Raw genomic sequence first — 18,101 nt, 5'->3', positions numbered from 1 at the left:
ATTATAATTCTAAGCATACTCACTGGGGATCAATACTTGTAACCCCGAAAGGTCGCGCTTTGTTTAATACAATTTCTAAATTGAATTTGAATGTACACACTGGCCTACTGACCCAAGCAAAATACCCGATGTCATTGATTTTGCAGTTACAAAAAATTTACCAATGGAACTAATGCAGGTTAAATCTTCATTAGAATTATCCTCGGATCACTCACCCACCTTCGTTACTCTATTGAACCCCCTAGAAATAGTATCCCCGACTGGTAACTCTGCAATATCTAGCACGAAAATAAATTGGTTGAAATATAGAAAATATATTAGCGCACACAGTACAGAAAATATATCGCTAAGAACACCAGAAGATATCGATATCTCACTCAAAAATTTTGAACAAAACTTAAAACTTGCTGTTGAACACGCCACTCAAATAACCCAACAAATAAGATACAATAGACTCTATTCTGCAGACACTGAACAGTTATTAGCTGAAAAAAGAACTTAAAACGGAGCTTAGAAAATGTCGCAAACGCCTCAGTATGCTTCTTCACAAACGCAAAACTGACTCAATTAATAAATATCTGGAGAACTTAGATGCCACCCAGTACTCAAATTACTCTCTATGGCGCAGTGATGTTAACCGTACGGTAATTACCGTATTGTACGGTAATTTAGACCTCCGTACGGTAGGCAGGTAATTTCTACATTTGTACGGTAATTTTAAAAAGTTTAAATTTTTAAGAATTATATCCCAAAAGTAATATTTCCATAATGGGTCTACATATGATATACATACATATTTCTCATTAAAATAATCATAAAATTTTGAGGATGATGATAACCAACTACCGCTAGACAAAATATATCTAGGCGGTAAAGTAATAGCAAGTTTCCCAGGAATGGATATTTCAACATACAAATTAGTATTAAAAACTGATTGCAAACATTTATTTGAAACATTGACGTAATAAATCCCCAATTATTCGATACCAATATTTCTGTAATTCAATTAGTTTTGCTTTTCCCAGAAGCTGTTCAAATGAATAAATTTAATGAAATTGATAGGAATTTATGCTTATAAGGCAAATAAAAGATCTTGATAAAAATGGGATTCTGCTGTTTTAAAAACTTGGTCCTATATTCAAAACCCTCTATCTTTGATATTCACGAAAATTACTTTTTGATGGTAAAATGTTCAATAAAACAGCCCTCTTCTATGGTGTGAATTTCTTACAAACATATTGTGTTTTGCTTTTTATTTGCATTTTTGTTATTTCTCTATGTTATACAATTAATTTTTTCCGAATGCAAAAGTCTCTATCTTTTCAAATAATTAATTTTCAAATTTTTATTTGGAATAATTTCTTCTTGCAATTCATGTTTTCTTACTAATTTTTGAATGCTGAACATGAATTTTAAATTTTTCAATCATTAAAAAAATGAATTCCCATGAAAATATTTTACCTTTTTGTTTTTCGAAAATATAATTTCCATGGCATAAAAATAAATTGTTAAAGTTGGAGTTTGCTTAAAAAAGTGTCTACTTTTAAAGTGTTTTTTATCTTATGTTGTATTATTAGCCGTTATCTTAAATAAATCACGTTAATAACTGACAGATGGTATAAATGAAATCAAAATAATTTAATTCTATCAAAATGCAAAATCCTCTATCTTATCATTTGTATACATACACATTGAATATTATGAGAAGAAAAACCCTCTATCTATCATAAAGTCCCCAATAATGCAAAATTTTAAAAACCAATTATATGTGAGATTCAATAGTTGCTTTAAAATAATAATTGTAGCATACCGAATTTTAATAACTCAAGTAATACGCGAAAAAAACTGTTTTTTGGCTTTCCTGAAAAGTTGTGTTTTTTCAATAAGAAAATATTATTATTTTTGTACAAAACTTTGGATACGGTAATTTTACCTAAAAAACGTACGGTAATCGAAATTAAAAAGTTAACATCACTGCTATGGCGAGCTACAAAAAAAAAATGAAAAGATCTGTTATGAGCAGACCTCCTCTACGTAATTCTAGTGGAGGCTGGGCGAGAAACGATACTGAAAAAGGAAACCTGTTTGTTAGTCATCTAAAGAATGTATTTTCCTCAAACGAGTCAAACGACATAATAGAGTTACCACCTACTTTACCCCATATTACTGCAGCTGAACCACTTCGTTTTGAGATTTCAGAGATTGTCAAGGCTATTGTTGATTTAAACTCCAAAAAATCACCTGGTATTGATAAAATCAGTAACAAGATGCTCCTCGAGCTACCCCAAATTGCATTAAGAACAATCCTATTTATTTTTAATGCTATATTACGCCTTGAATATTATCCACCAGATTGGAAGGTTTCTTTAGTTGATACCTAAGCCGGGAAAAGATCACAGTAAAGTAGAATCATATAGACCCATTAGTCTATTGTCAAATATATCAAAGCTATTCGAAAAACTGTTAATGCACAAGTTAAAGCCAATAGTGAATCATTTTGATTATATTCCAACTCATCAATTCGGATTTCGAGAAAAACATAACACCATAGAACAAACTCACAGGTTGGTAGAAATCATATCCAAGACATTTGAAGAAAAAAAATATTGTTCTGCACTCTTCATCGACGTTTCGCAAGCCTTCGACAAAGTATGGCATGAAGGATTATCGATAAAAATAAAACAATATTTACCAGTGAACACACACAAGCTTCTAGAAAGTTATTTAAGTCATCGAAAGTTCGTTCTTAAAGAGGGAGACTTCATAAGTTCACCACAGCCTTTTGAAGCAGGTGTACCCCAAGGAAGTATACTGGGTCCCTTCCTATATTTGCTATATACTTGTGATATGCCTACAAACAGTCGAACCCACATATCTACTTTTGCTGATGACACAGCCATACTAGCCATTCATGAAAACCCCCAAGAAGCATCTGTACTTTTACAAGACCATATACTCGACATAGAAAGGTGGTTAAAACAATGGAGAGTAAAAGTAAACGAGCAAAAATGTATACATCTTACATTCACATTGTGTAGAGAATCGTGCCCTCCAATCCTAATAAATAATCATATAATACCTCAACAAACTGAAGTTAAATATCTAGGTCTGCATCTAGACCGACGTCTTACCTGGAAAAAGCATATAGATACGAAATTGACTCAAATGAAGTTAAAATTACTACAAATTTACTGGCTAATTGGTAAAAAACTTGAGATTGAGTTTAGATTGCAAACTTTTGCTGTACAGCTCAATAATAAAACCCATATGGTGCTATGGAATTCAATTATGAGGCACGGCCTCAGCTTCTAATATTGAAAAAATTCAAAGATTCCAAAATGTCAGATAACAGCAGCGCCTTGGTATGTGAAAATATTAACATTCATAAGGACCTAGGTGTCTCCCTGGTGAAAAATGAAATAAAAAAACAAGCGGAGTCATATTTGAAAAAGTTAGAAGTTCACCCAAACCCACTTGCACGAACATTAATGAGAAGTAATGGCTACATCCGACTAAGAAGAAGGAATCCAACAGACCTGCGCTGATGATAGGATCTATAAATTAAACATAATTTTTCGTCCAACTGTGGTGGGACATAAATAAAAAATAATATTTAGATTTAAGATTTGAACAAATTATTGATAGTTCACATTATTTTTAGATACAATAAATAAAATATGAAAAAAAGAAAATGTAAATTAAATACTATGTCAGTTGTTATTCTCACTAAACATTTTTCTTGGATGTTCGAAAAAATATATAATTTTAATTTGTAATTTGTAACTGAATTGAGTTGGAAAAATAAATACCAAAAAATATGTTAAAGTGCAAAAAAAGGAATTTTGGTTAATCGAAACAAATTAATCGGTTTATTTGTTATTTGAAAATCTGCAATTTTAAATTATTCGAACAGTTAACCGTCCAAAAATTAATCGGTTGACCGATTAACGGTTAATTGATTGAATACCCTAGTACATTACAAATAGTGTCAAAAAATTTCAGAAACACCCTCAAATTCAGAAGTTATTCTAAAAAACGGTTTGCAGTAATGTTCGTCGACTTATCCACCTGTAACTCAGTCAGTTTTAGCTTATTTCGATATGAAAGCTTATACAAATTTATACCAATGTATAAAGAAAATTTAGTTCTTAAAAAACATGGTTTTAATTTTTGAAATCGGATGGAAATTGATATATGTGCAGGTTAATGTGTTTACCTGAAGTGGTTCTTATATGGAGGCTGTGACCAATTATGGGCCTATCATCATAAAATTTGGTACATCGATTTTTGTATATATTGAATAAATTTGTTTCGAATTTCAACCTGTTAACTATATTTGTAAGAACTTTATGAGAATTTTAGTGATTTTCGGGAATGGACCTTATATGGGATCTATGGTTAAATATGGACCGATATTCACAAAATGCAGAAGTATGATTACTGGATACAAATTACTGATCTGTGCGTAATTTCATTTTTTTCGATATGTTTTTAATATTTTTTAAGGTTAATATTTTTTCGGAAATGGGCCTTATAGGGGAGCTATGACCAATTATCGGCCAATCTGCATAAAATTTGGTACAGTGATATCTATGTATATGAGTATTATTATTGTCGAATTTTAGCATGATAAAGATATTTATAAGAGATTTATGAGTACTTAACTGATTTTCGGAAGTGGTCCTTATATGGGAGCTATAACCAATTATCGGCCGATCTTTATAGAATTAGGTACAGCGATTTTCGTATATATGGGGACTATTTATGACGAATTTCAACTTAATAGCGTTATTTATAATACATTTATGCTTATTTAAGTGATTTTCGGAAATGAGCTTTATATGGGGGCTACGGTCAAATATGGGCCGATCCACAAAAAATTTGGGGTTGTAATTTTTTTAAGCACGAAACTTATTTTTCCAGAATTTTGTGAAATTTCTTCCCATATTTCGGGAAGAAATTTGTATGGGGGCTAGGAGAAATCATGGACCGATTCTTATAATTTTCGCCAGAGTTATTTATTTTAACATAAAAATAACGTTTGTACAATTTTATGGTATTATCTGCAATATATTTGCACAAATAACGAAAACTATGTTAAAATTATCAAGTTTTTTTTAGGTTGTCTCACATTTTGGTTCATAACTCTGGTTCCACTGAACCGATTTTGCTGATTTTCAATACCAAACTGCTTAGGAGAACAATAAACATTTTTTTTGGAAGTCTACCAATTTTGTTTGGCTATTTTGGACGTGAGCGTGTTTTACACAGACAGACAGACAGACGAACAGACAGACGGACATGGCTCAATCGACTTAGAATTTCATAAGGATCAATAATATATATACTTTGTTGGGTCTCAGATGAATATTTCTCAATGTTACACACGGAATGAAAAATTTATACATATATACCCTCATTCACCACTTATGGTGGTGGAGGGTATACAAATATGCGAAACTTTTTATAAAAACTTACTTAATTTCTTGGAATATACATTTTTTGATAGCTTAATTCTTTGTATCTCCATGATTTAATTGCACTATACAACAAAATCTATTTTTTTTTCCAAAATTACAAGGTCCGTGCAATAAATTTTGATAGAGGAGACAAAAAAGACACGTGTATCGACGTTTTAATAGTTTACATCTAAATTTCATTTGAGGGGTGTTTTAAGTCATCCTTACATTTTAGATATAAAATGTGTTCAGCAAATTTATGTAAATATTACGCAGAATTAGCTGAACACATTTTATATCTAAAATGTAAAGATCACATGGTTTCTTATACCGATTAACAATAAGAATGTGCCAGAGTTCGGAAACTTTAACACCCCCACAAATGAAATTCAGATGTAAACTTTCAAAACGCTGATCACGTGACTTTTTTCTTTGTCTCCTCTATCGAGATTTATTGGTCGGACATTGTAATTTTTTTGTGTTGTACAGTGTTATGTTCTTGTTTAATAAGAAACGCAAAACTGCCAAGATAAAAAAGCTCATTAAATTTAAAATTTTTATATTAAAACTATATCGGCGGCAAACAGTAGCGTAGGTAAGCATTATATATTACAAATGAATAAATTTCAAATCTGCTAACAATACAAAAAAACTCATAACATAAACAGGATCTGGATACCCTTTCCAACAAGATATAACAATCCAAAAAAAATTATAAATATTTAAAATACGTTGAATATAGTATAATTTTAATAGTATAATTGCAACGTTGCACAGTGGATAATATATATATGTATTCATTCGACTAATGATCGTTCAATTAATCGAATAATTGTTCGAACAATTTAAAAATGGCCATTTTCGAATAACGAATAATTCGAACAATTTTATGTAGAATAATCGAATAAAAGGAATAAATGTTCATTAGGCATTTAACTAATTTTGGTGAAATTTTTGGCATACCACCACGTGATAGCCAATGTTGTATAAGTAATGAAAATCATTTTTTTAGGTCATTTGGAATCAAAAACATCACGCACCAACACCAATTTCTAAAATAAACCAAACTTTTTTTTCTTCGAAAAATTATATAAATAAATTCATAATTTTTTTTTGCAAGTGCGACGGAACTTCCCTTATTTAAAAATTATATTTTTAATTATGTCCGCAGTTATTATTGAAATAAAATATATTGTATTTCAAAATAATTTAAAATATTTAATGCAAAACTTTATTGCGTTTGGTGCGTGAACTTTTTTAACAACCGCGAAAAAATAATACCATGGTTTTTTATATTTTTTAATGCTCTATTGGACTATACTATGCCAATTTACATATTTGCAAAAATTGTCAATAGTTATATTCCTAATGTTCATATATATTTAAATTTATTAAATTTTCATAATTTCAAATTTAAATAAGTAATTAAATAAGTAATAATGACTTACAAAAATTGTATTGTTTCTGAAATTCCAGAAATAACTAAAGACAAAAGAACTTTCGATCACTATAGATGAGTGTTCCGATAGCACCTTCTATAAAAATATAAATATTACTGCAAGAAGTTACAATTCTAAAAACAAATCTTTAAAATTTTTTAAATTAGGACATGAACGAATGAATATAAAAGTTACGGAATAAAATATTTGTTATTTAGTTGGCAAACTATTAGAAGAATCGCAATTAATAATAAAAATTTTAACTTAGATTAAAGTGGAGTTGAATGTGATGGAGAATGTGATTTTGTGATATTGAGGATGATATTTATAATGATTACATTAAAATAGATGAAGACCATGATCTTAAAATATATGCATATAAGTGATGTAATTAACCGCTTACGTAAGTGTTGCAAAATATTTAATAAATCGAATGATAAACACAATTATTGCAAACTAACGTTTTGTTGCAAGAAAAGCATGGAGTTTGTCTTATACATGATTTTGAACATCGTTGAACATCTTTGTATAACATGGCAATAAACAATCATGCACTGCCTGACTTCAAATTCGGCAACGTTGATAGAGCTTGATGTATAATTCAATTTGTTATAAATAATTTAAAAATAGTAGCGGTATTCACAATGTAGAGTACTTGGCTTAGTAGCAGAAGAGCTATTTATTGACAAACATTTCAATTTCTAATGTATTTTGTTTCTAGTTTTTTGATATTGTGCTCTTTTACTACATTACCAGTCCAAGTACTCTACATTGTGAATACCGCTAGTGTATAATTAATATACTAAAGAATTAGTTACTCAATTAATGAACGACATAAAAAAGTTCTTAATACGTTTATATTGTATTTGAATTCAGGATCATGTCCAACTAGCTCAAATTTTTTAAAGCATAGCGGAAACTAAAGGGTTTGCTAGTCAATTGTTTGGAGATTGTTCGGGAGTTAATCTGAGCAGAATATTTCTGTTGAAAATTGAATAATGATGGACTTTGTTTTCGAATTTGTTTAACAATTTCAATACTTGAATTGTTAACTTTAACGTTATTTTTTGTTTTTCTTTAACAATAAAATATTAAAAAACCTACATCAAAACTTCGTTCTTTACTTTTCTAAAAAAAATTATATTATTCGAATAATTCGATTAATTTTAAACGTGTGATCGAATTATTCGAACAAGTTAAAATCTCTTATTCGAACAAGAGAAAAATCGAATAATTCGAATACCCTAATATGTATGTGGCTTTAGTAACATTTTACCTTTTTTATGCAAATATTTTTTTTTTATTTTTGGAGCAGTCTAATAAACATGCTCACACACATTCATAAACACAACGGCAATGTAAAACAATCTGAATAAAAATAAAAATAAAAGTTAAACATAACATATCGTTAACATGTCTACATATGTTTATACGAAACACAAACTCCAATGACATCTACACAACCGTATTGTAGAGATGTTTACAAAGGACAAACACAAACATCTATTTCTATGCAAAGGACAACTTATTAACATCATCAGTAGACAATTGAAGGAACCAACAAACAAAATGGTTCACTGTCTAACTTTCATTGTTTTGGTTGATTGTGTTTAGAATAGTTATGTGTGTCTACTAGGGTATTCGAATTATTCGGTTTCTCTCTTGTTCGAATAAAAACAATAATTCGAATGAGAGATTTTAACTTGTTCGAATAATTCGATCACACGTTTAAAATTAATCGAATTATTCGATTAATTTAATTTTTTTAAAAAAAGTCGATTTCGATTTTTTAATATTCTATTGTTAAAGAAAACAAAAAATAACGTTAAAGTTAACAATTCAAGTATTGATAATGTTTAAGAGCATTCGAAAACAAAGTCCATCATTAAATTTTCAACAGAAATATTCTGATCAGATTAACTCCCGAACAATCTACAAAACAATTGACTAGCAAACCCTTTAGTTTCCGTTTAGGAGCTACGCTTTAAAAAATTTGAGCTAGTTGGATATGATCCTGAATTCAAATACAATATAAACGTATTAAGAACTTTTTTATGTCGTTCATTAATTCGGGTTTTAAATTGAGTAACTAATTCTTTAGTAAATGAATTATTCACTATTTCTAAATTATTTATAACAAATTGTATTATACATCAATAGAACATGAATTGCCGAATTACACAATAAATGTAATCTGTCCAAAGTTTGATATCATTGTCAGTGAACGTGGCTAATTTGAAGTCAGGCAGTGCATGATTGACGCATTTACAAATACGCAAAAAGTTTATTACCATGTTAGACAAAGACGTTCAAAATCAATTATAAGACGAACTCCATGCTTTTCTTGCAACAAAACATTAGTTTGCAATATTTGTGTTTATCATTCGATTTATTAAATATTTTGCAACCCTTACGTACGCGGTTAATAACATTACTTATATACATATATTTTAAGATCATGGTCTTCATCTATTATTATTATTATTATTTATTAATAGCAAATTAAATTTACATATCAATATAACAAGAAATTAGGAAACTGGCTACTGTGGCCTTCGTCCTTAATGGTCTTCATCTATTTCAATGTAATCATTATAAATGTCATCCTCAATATCACTTTCGACGAACGTTTCAAAATCACATTCAACTCCACTTTAATCTAAGTTAAAATTTTGATTATTAATTGCGATTTTTCTAATATTTCGCCAGCTGAATAACAAATATTCTATTCCGTACCTTTTATTTTCATTGGTTCAAGTCTAAAGTTAAAAATTTTGAAAGATTAGTTTTTAGAATTGTAACTTCTTGCAGTAATATTTACATATTTATAGAAGGAGCTTTCGGAATATTCATCTACAGTGATCGAAAGTCCCTTTGTCTTTAGTTATTTGTCGAATTTCAGAAACAATACAATTTTTGTGATTCATTCATTATTACTTATTTAAATTTAAAATTATGAAAAATTTTAAGCAATTTAATAAATTTAAATATACATACATATATGAACATTTATTCGTTTTATTCGATTATTCTACATAAAATTCTTCGAATTATTCGTTATTCGAAAATGACCATTTTTAAATTGTTCGAATAATTATTCGTAAGAAATTATTCGATTAATCGAACGATCATTAGTCGAATGAATACCCTAGTGTCTATCTATGCCTGCATACAGTCGGTCACAAGTTGAAAGATGTCAACATCTCAAGAAACATATGTACATCGAAAATCGATAATGAAACAAATTCAGCGAATTTAAATGTTGCCTTCAGAAATTCAATAAATAATGGTGTCATTTATTATGTAATGAATAGCTTTATTTTTTGTATATTTTAAAATGTGAGTGACCTATCGGTTCGGGTTCGGGAATTATTTGTCGGGAATTTCTGTACAAGTTTCTTCTTTTACAAAAATAGAATTTATTGATTTTATTCCAATGAAAACTACGAATGTGACAATACAGATCAAAATGTCACTATTTATTTAAAAGCCACTAAAAAGTTTGGACCAACATTGTAAAAATTTTAATTAAAATATTAGTTTCATTCAACATAATAGCTAGTATTTCATAACTATAAACGCAATTAAGAAAAAATTAACAAAAATTATGTGAAAATGAAAGATGAAATAAATTTATATTGCATGAATTTCCCTTATCCTAAACAAGTTTAAATATCCATTCTGACATAATTTATATCAAACTCCGTTTTCATTTCTTCATTTATTTCCCACTTTTAATTTTCCAGAAAAAATTTACGGATTAACATTGAATACTATTCAAAAATTCTTTTCGGTAGTTATTTGATCCTAAATTATGAGAGTTAATCTTTTACTTTAATATTTATTAACTTGAATCACTCTTGAGTATATAGATTTTTATGGATTGGTGAATTTTGTTGTCCATATATACCGACGAATTCATCCCATTGCACTATAGGTAATTTTACCTAGTTTTTGGGCCATAATTAATTTCAGCCAAAGTTTTAGACCGATATGGCTGAAATTTGGAATTTAAGAGTTTTTCTGGGTTTTTTGATATTTGTAATAGTGATTTTGATATTTGTAATAGTGAATATTTTTAGGGTTGTCACCATATGAGAAAAAGTAAAAAAAACTGAATATCTCGAAAACTAAATGATACATTTTTATTGAAATTCGGCACGATGAAAATGCGCAAGGGGGCTAACAAAATGGCGTATAAGCCATTCAGACAAAATCTTGCTTAAAAAAGTCGTTAATTTTCCGTGAGCCTTGTGCCACCTTAACGATCAATTTTTACAAAAAATTTGTACCTTTTGCTTTAACGAAGCTAAATCTTGTTTTGAAAGATTATTAAAATCAATTTCACTGAAAATAAAATTGTAAACAGCATAGATTTTTTTCTTATTATTTTTTTCACATTAGAAAGTTCGTTATATTATAAGATGAGCGAAAAACAACAAAAAATAAATTCAGAATTCTTTTATAAACAATGTTCATTGATGAAAAACACGGCAGTCCACGGCCAACATTATCAAATGTTTATTCAAAGCTGATATTTATGGAAAAAGTCATTTATTTGAGGTTAAGTAGAATTACACGTCCACCAATTTTTTTTTTTTTTTTAATTATATACTATCCACTCTCTTCTCCATATTATTCACGATATCTTTCTTTTTGTTTAATAAATTATAAAAAAAAACGTTTAATTTATAATAAAATTACACTTTTAATGCTGCTCTGTACACGTTGCTTGCAAATGTCAACTTCGACTGCCCATGAATCAGCTGATATTTGTTTTTTACAAAAACCTAATATACAGTTATTTGCTTTGATATATTCTTAATCGAACGTCATTAACAAAAATATTATTATTGTTAGTGCAAAAAATTATTTTTGGCCAAGAAATGGGTTCAAATTACCTATTGTGCATTGTAGAGAATGCTATGACATTAATGACAAACATTTAAAATGACTCTTAAAAAAAACTAATTTGCTTCCGTAGATCTCTCCAAATTTATTTTCATAAAAAATATCACAAAACACTAACAAAACTATAAAAAAACAAGTAAGAGTGCTATATTCGGCTATGCCGAATCTTATATACCCTTCACCTTTGTTGTGGATGCATTATTATTTTTTATAATTAGTAATAGGTATATATGTATGTACATTGCCCACTTTCAGCGTACAGCATCCTAAATTTATCAAGAACACAAAAAACAACAACAACGCCAAACGAAACAAAACACCAAAAGAAAAAACAAAATACGCAAGGCAATGAAACCAACACACATCCAAACATACGTTTAATTGTATAAAAAACAACAACAACGCCAAAAGAAACAAAATACGCAAAGCATGCACATTAAAACATACGATTTGTTGATTTTTTGTCAAAAAAACCAACACACAACCAAACAAACGTTTAGTTGTATAAAAAACAACAACAACGCCAAAAGAAACAAAACACAAAAAAAACAAAATACGCAAAGAATGCACATCCAAAAACATACGTTTTGTTGCTTTTTTGTCAAAAAAACCAACACACAACCAAACAAACGTTTAGTTGTATAAAAAACAACAACAACGCCAAAAGAAACAAAAAACAAAAAAAAAACCAAATACACAAAGCTTGCACACCCAAGCATTAAATATCCATTCTGACATAATTTATATCAAACTCCGTTTTCATTTCTTCATTTATTTCCCACTTTTAATTTTCCAGAAAAAATTTACGGATTAACATTGAATACTATTCAAAAATTCTTTTCGGTAGTTATTTGATCCTAAATTATGAGAGTTAATCTTTTACTTTAATATTTATTAACTTGAATCACTCTTGAGTATATAGATTTTTATGGATTGGTGAATTTTGTTGTCCATATATACCGACGAATTCATCCCATTGCACTATAGGTAATTTTACCTAGTTTTTGGGCCATAATTAATTTCAGCCAAAGTTTTAGACCGATATGGCTGAAATTTGGAATTTAAGAGTTTTTCTGGGTTTTTTGATATTTGTAATAGTGATTTTGATATTTGTAATAGTGAATATTTTTAGGGTTGTCACCATATGAGAAAAAGTAAAAAAAACTGAATATCTCGAAAACTAAATGATACATTTTTATTGAAATTCGGCACGATGAAAATGCGCAAGGGGGCTAACAAAATGGCGTATAAGCCATTCAGACAAAATCTTGCTTAAAAAAGTCGTTAATTTTCCGTGAGCCTTGTGCCACCTTAACGATCAATTTTTACAAAAAATTTGTACCTTTTGCTTTAACGAAGCTAAATCTTGTTTTGAAAGATTATTAAAATCAATTTCACTGAAAATAAAATTGTAAACAGCATAGATTTTTTTCTTATTATTTTTTTCACATTAGAAAGTTCGTTATATTATAAGATGAGCGAAAAACAACAAAAAATAAATTCAGAATTCTTTTATAAACAATGTTCATTGATGAAAAACACGGCAGTCCACGGCCAACATTATCAAATGTTTATTCAAAGCTGATATTTATGGAAAAAGTCATTTATTTGAGGTTAAGTAGAATTACACGTCCACCAATTTTTTTTTTTTTTTTAATTATATACTATCCACTCTCTTCTCCATATTATTCACGATATCTTTCTTTTTGTTTAATAAATTATAAAAAAAAACGTTTAATTTATAATAAAATTACACTTTTAATGCTGCTCTGTACACGTTGCTTGCAAATGTCAACTTCGACTGCCCATGAATCAGCTGATATTTGTTTTTTACAAAAACCTAATATACAGTTATTTGCTTTGATATATTCTTAATCGAACGTCATTAACAAAAATATTATTATTGTTAGTGCAAAAAATTATTTTTGGCCAAGAAATGGGTTCAAATTACCTATTGTGCATTGTAGAGAATGCTATGACATTAATGACAAACATTTAAAATGACTCTTAAAAAAAACTAATTTGCTTCCGTAGATCTCTCCAAATTTATTTTCATAAAAAATATCACAAAACACTAACAAAACTATAAAAAAACAAGTAAGAGTGCTATATTCGGCTATGCCGAATCTTATATACCCTTCACCTTTGTTGTGGATGCATTATTATTTTTTATAATTAGTAATAGGTATATATGTATGTACATTGCCCACTTTCAGCGTACAGCATCCTAAATTTATCAAGAACACAAAAAACAACAACAACGCCAAACGAAACAAAACACCAAAAGAAAAAACAAAATACGCAAGGCAATGAAACCAACACACATCCAAACATACGTTTAATTGTATAAAAAACAACAACAACGCCAAAAGAAACAAAATACGCAAAGCATGCACATTAAAACATACGATTTGTTGATTTTTTGTCAAAAAAACCAACACACAACCAAACAAACGTTTAGTTGTATAAAAAACAACAACAACGCCAAAAGAAACAAAACACAAAAAAAACAAAATACGCAAAGAATGCACATCCAAAAACATACGTTTTGTTGCTTTTTTGTCAAAAAAACCAACACACAACCAAACAAACGTTTAGTTGTATAAAAAACAACAACAACGCCAAAAGAAACAAAAAACAAAAAAAAAACCAAATACACAAAGCTTGCACACCCAAGCATACGTTTTGTTGTTTTTTTGTCAAAGCATGCAATACATTGTGTTTTTTGATGAAATTTTCAGAGGTTGTCTCGGATTTTTGCTCATATCTCCGTTATTTATGGACGGATTTTGCTGATTTTAAATAGCAAAATTCTCGAAAGTATGTCTGACAGAATTGTTGAAGATTTGGATCCCGGAGATATCTGGGGCCTTCAGAAAATTGATTTCAACAGACAGACAGACGGACAGACAGACAGACAGACATACAGACGGACATGGCTTAATCGACTCCGCTATCTATAAGGATCCAGAATATATATACTTTATAGGGTCGGAAATGAAAAATGTAGAAATTACAAACGGAATGACAAACTTATATATACCCTTCTCACGAAGCTGAAGGGTATAAAAATAATGGAAAAGCATCAACTATTTTGAATTACGTATTTTGAGTTTCTTTTACAATTTCTTTTTGCAACATCAGAATGTTTTTTAGTCTTTTGAACTCTTTAAACTCTTTTGTAGATTTCTATACTTTTGCGCCAAACTCAATAATTATCTATGTATATTCGAAATTTGTTCTCACAAAATAAATTGCAAAATTAAAAATAATTAAAAAAAAATTTTTTAATTAAATTGTTTAAAAAAAATAATTTTTAAACAATTAAAAAAAAATTTAAATAAATATTTTAAAAAAATATATTTTTAAGTATAATTTGGTGAAGGGTATATAAGATTCGGCACAGCCTCTTACTTGCTTTAATATTCGAGTGCAGATGGCAGTGTTATAAATAATGGCAGAGGTTGCAGTCGTGAGTGAGTTTATCAGAGACGCTTTTCGAATAAACATCAACTGAGTGCCTTAAAGTGTATTGTGTTTTTTTCAAGTAAATTCGTGTACATTATAAGTTGTGATGTATTTCTGAGAATTTATAAACGTGTATAAAAAACATTGAGTGGCTATTTAATTCTGTTGTTGTTGTACATTTTAAAGAAATAAAGAGTTGTTACAATTTTCAAACTACTAAACGGCTTTTATTTGCAATCAAAAGTATCCGGTTTATTTAAAGGAAATAAACTAACGTTTTGAAAAGGTTAAAACGTGACAATATGTATAATAATATGTAATTCTTAAATGGACAAAAAATGTTTCAGGAAATTTTTGATAATTTTAAAATTAATTATCATTTGAACTTCTAATATAAAAACCCTTGCTCTAGGAGCAACTTTAATGACAATACAGACTTTAAATCAAAATCATCAGTTCATTTAAAATGTAAAAAAAATATGAAATAGAAAATGTCCCAAGAAAGGACTTATAAGTAGCCAATAAACTTTTTCAAATGAAAAATAAAACTTCATTAACAGATTTCAAAAATATTTAAAACAACGGATTTTTGAAAAGGGACTTATCACTTTTGCACATCAAATGCGATTATCAAACTTTTTTATCTCCAGATATATGTTTTCTTATGCTAATTCTAAATCGAACCGAACAAACAATAATAATTTCCAAACTGCTGCTTGGAAATATTTAAAAGCGTAACAATTTCAGATCAAAATCACTAGTGAAAGAACTAGTTCTCGAACGATTCCTAAGAAGGTCAACGACTAACTAGAACAATAACTGACTATAAGAATGCGTTATAGAATTAGTTGTGGAACTAATATATTTTTCCTATTAAATATTAACAATTCGTGGTGTTTCAGCAATTTTAGGAATACATTTTTGAATATTAGCTATTCATTGCACAAAAAATTAAAAAAATATTTCTCACTTTTTCCTAATTAAGTTTTGCCAACACTGATAGCAATCTTTTGTATGACCAAAAAAATATCAAGGTACAGCACTTTAAGATATAGTTTACTCAAGTTTTATCAAATATATTTCTCTATTTGGCATTAGAAATCGTTAATATTGCAAAATTTTAACTTTGGCCTTCACGATTTAAGGATTAACATTATTTGATTATGGGGTATATTGTAAATTATCTTGACTGTAAAAATTCGCAATTTAATTTTTTTTGTAGCACTCTAATGTATATTGTAGAAACGGTGTGCATGTATGTGAAGGCATATATTTCATAGAAATATCTGTGCTTTAAAACTCCTTTAACACCATTCAGAGAATATGAACAATAGACAAACTTTACTTTAAGTTTTTGAATGCTCAACTTTGTTCTAGATACTTTAGGTGTAAGGTTAGTGTACGTACTCACTCGTATGAGTGGGTTTGTTTGTGTTTGGATAGATTTTTACACTTATTGTTATGGTGTCGATAAAAATGTTAATGGTTATGTTAACAAGTGTCATCATGCTAAATATTGCTATACTTAGTATAATAATTGTAGAGTATTGTGGCACAGAAGCACATATTCTTACATACATCTATATAGTACATACACGTATATGGGCAAAAACCCATTTTTGTTTAAATTTTACTAAAGGAAGTACTTTGGTAAGGGGGTCCTAAACTTATCGCGGTTCTAAAATAATTTTTTAGTTTAATATTTTAAGTAAATCTAAGTGAAAAATTAGTATCATCCGCGTGAACAAAATATTTTTTAACTCAATTACAACAATGTATTTCCTGTTAAGTTAGTTCTATGAATTAAAATCAAAATATTAAGTCATCTATAGTATAGATTTATTAATTACTAGCTGACCCGGTGCGCTTCGCCACCCCAATTAGAAGAAAGAAATAGTACTATCAAGTCTCACTTTGTGAATCTAATTGTAAATGTCTAATTTCATATTTCTGGGTCCATTATTATAGAAAATGCAAAATGTGTTCCTAATTTTAAATTTTTAGGGTTATTATTATAAAATATTCAAAAAGTACCATTGCAATAAGGAAATAGTACCATTGATTATCACTTTTAAATTCGCATTCACTAAACCATAACCCGTAAAGTTTGAATTTTAGATTTGTATATCATTTCCTATATTATCAACTAATTCTGTTTCTATAATACTTAATATTTAATAAATTATCACAAAACCGAAACCGGTCGGTTTTTAGTTTTTTAAAACCGAAAACGCGGTTTTGAAATTCTTCGATTTTTTGTAAACTCTAGGTCCTTATTATAGGAAATTCAAAAAAGTACCATTAGAATATATAAAAAGTACCAAAAATCCCCCACTTGTGGTTTCCCACTCACTCGGGTCCATATAAGCTTAATTTGATGGCTTTAGGTTCATTGGTGAAGAAATTACAAAAAGTACCATTCGAATAAAGAAAAAGTACCAAAAAGTCTCCCCCTAGAATTCTCACTCACTTATGACCATATACGTTTAATTTCGTGTTTCTAAGTCCATTGTTATAGAAAATTCAAAAAAGTACCATTAGAATATAGAAAAAGTACTAAAAAGTTTTCCAGTCACTCGGGTTCATATAACGTCGTTGCTTCGACAAAATCAGCTATGTGTTTTTTCCTTGGTTTATAGTAGACCAAAAAACCGTTTTATATAGTTACCTTTGCATTTTTTTTAAAAACCAAACGTTCTATCGAGTTATGGTTAACATTGCTTTAAGTATTTCGGAAAATAAAATATGACTTATTGGCCAGTGGGCAGCTACAGAAGAATTTTTCGAAAAACTACACATAACTAATTTTGTATGAACATTTCTA

This window comes from Calliphora vicina, chromosome 4, assembly GCF_958450345.1.
Source record: "Calliphora vicina chromosome 4, idCalVici1.1, whole genome shotgun sequence".
NCBI lineage: Eukaryota > Metazoa > Arthropoda > Insecta > Diptera > Calliphoridae > Calliphora > Calliphora vicina.
The sequence above is the reverse complement of the archived record's forward strand: the minus strand, read 5'-3'. Positions refer to the sequence as shown.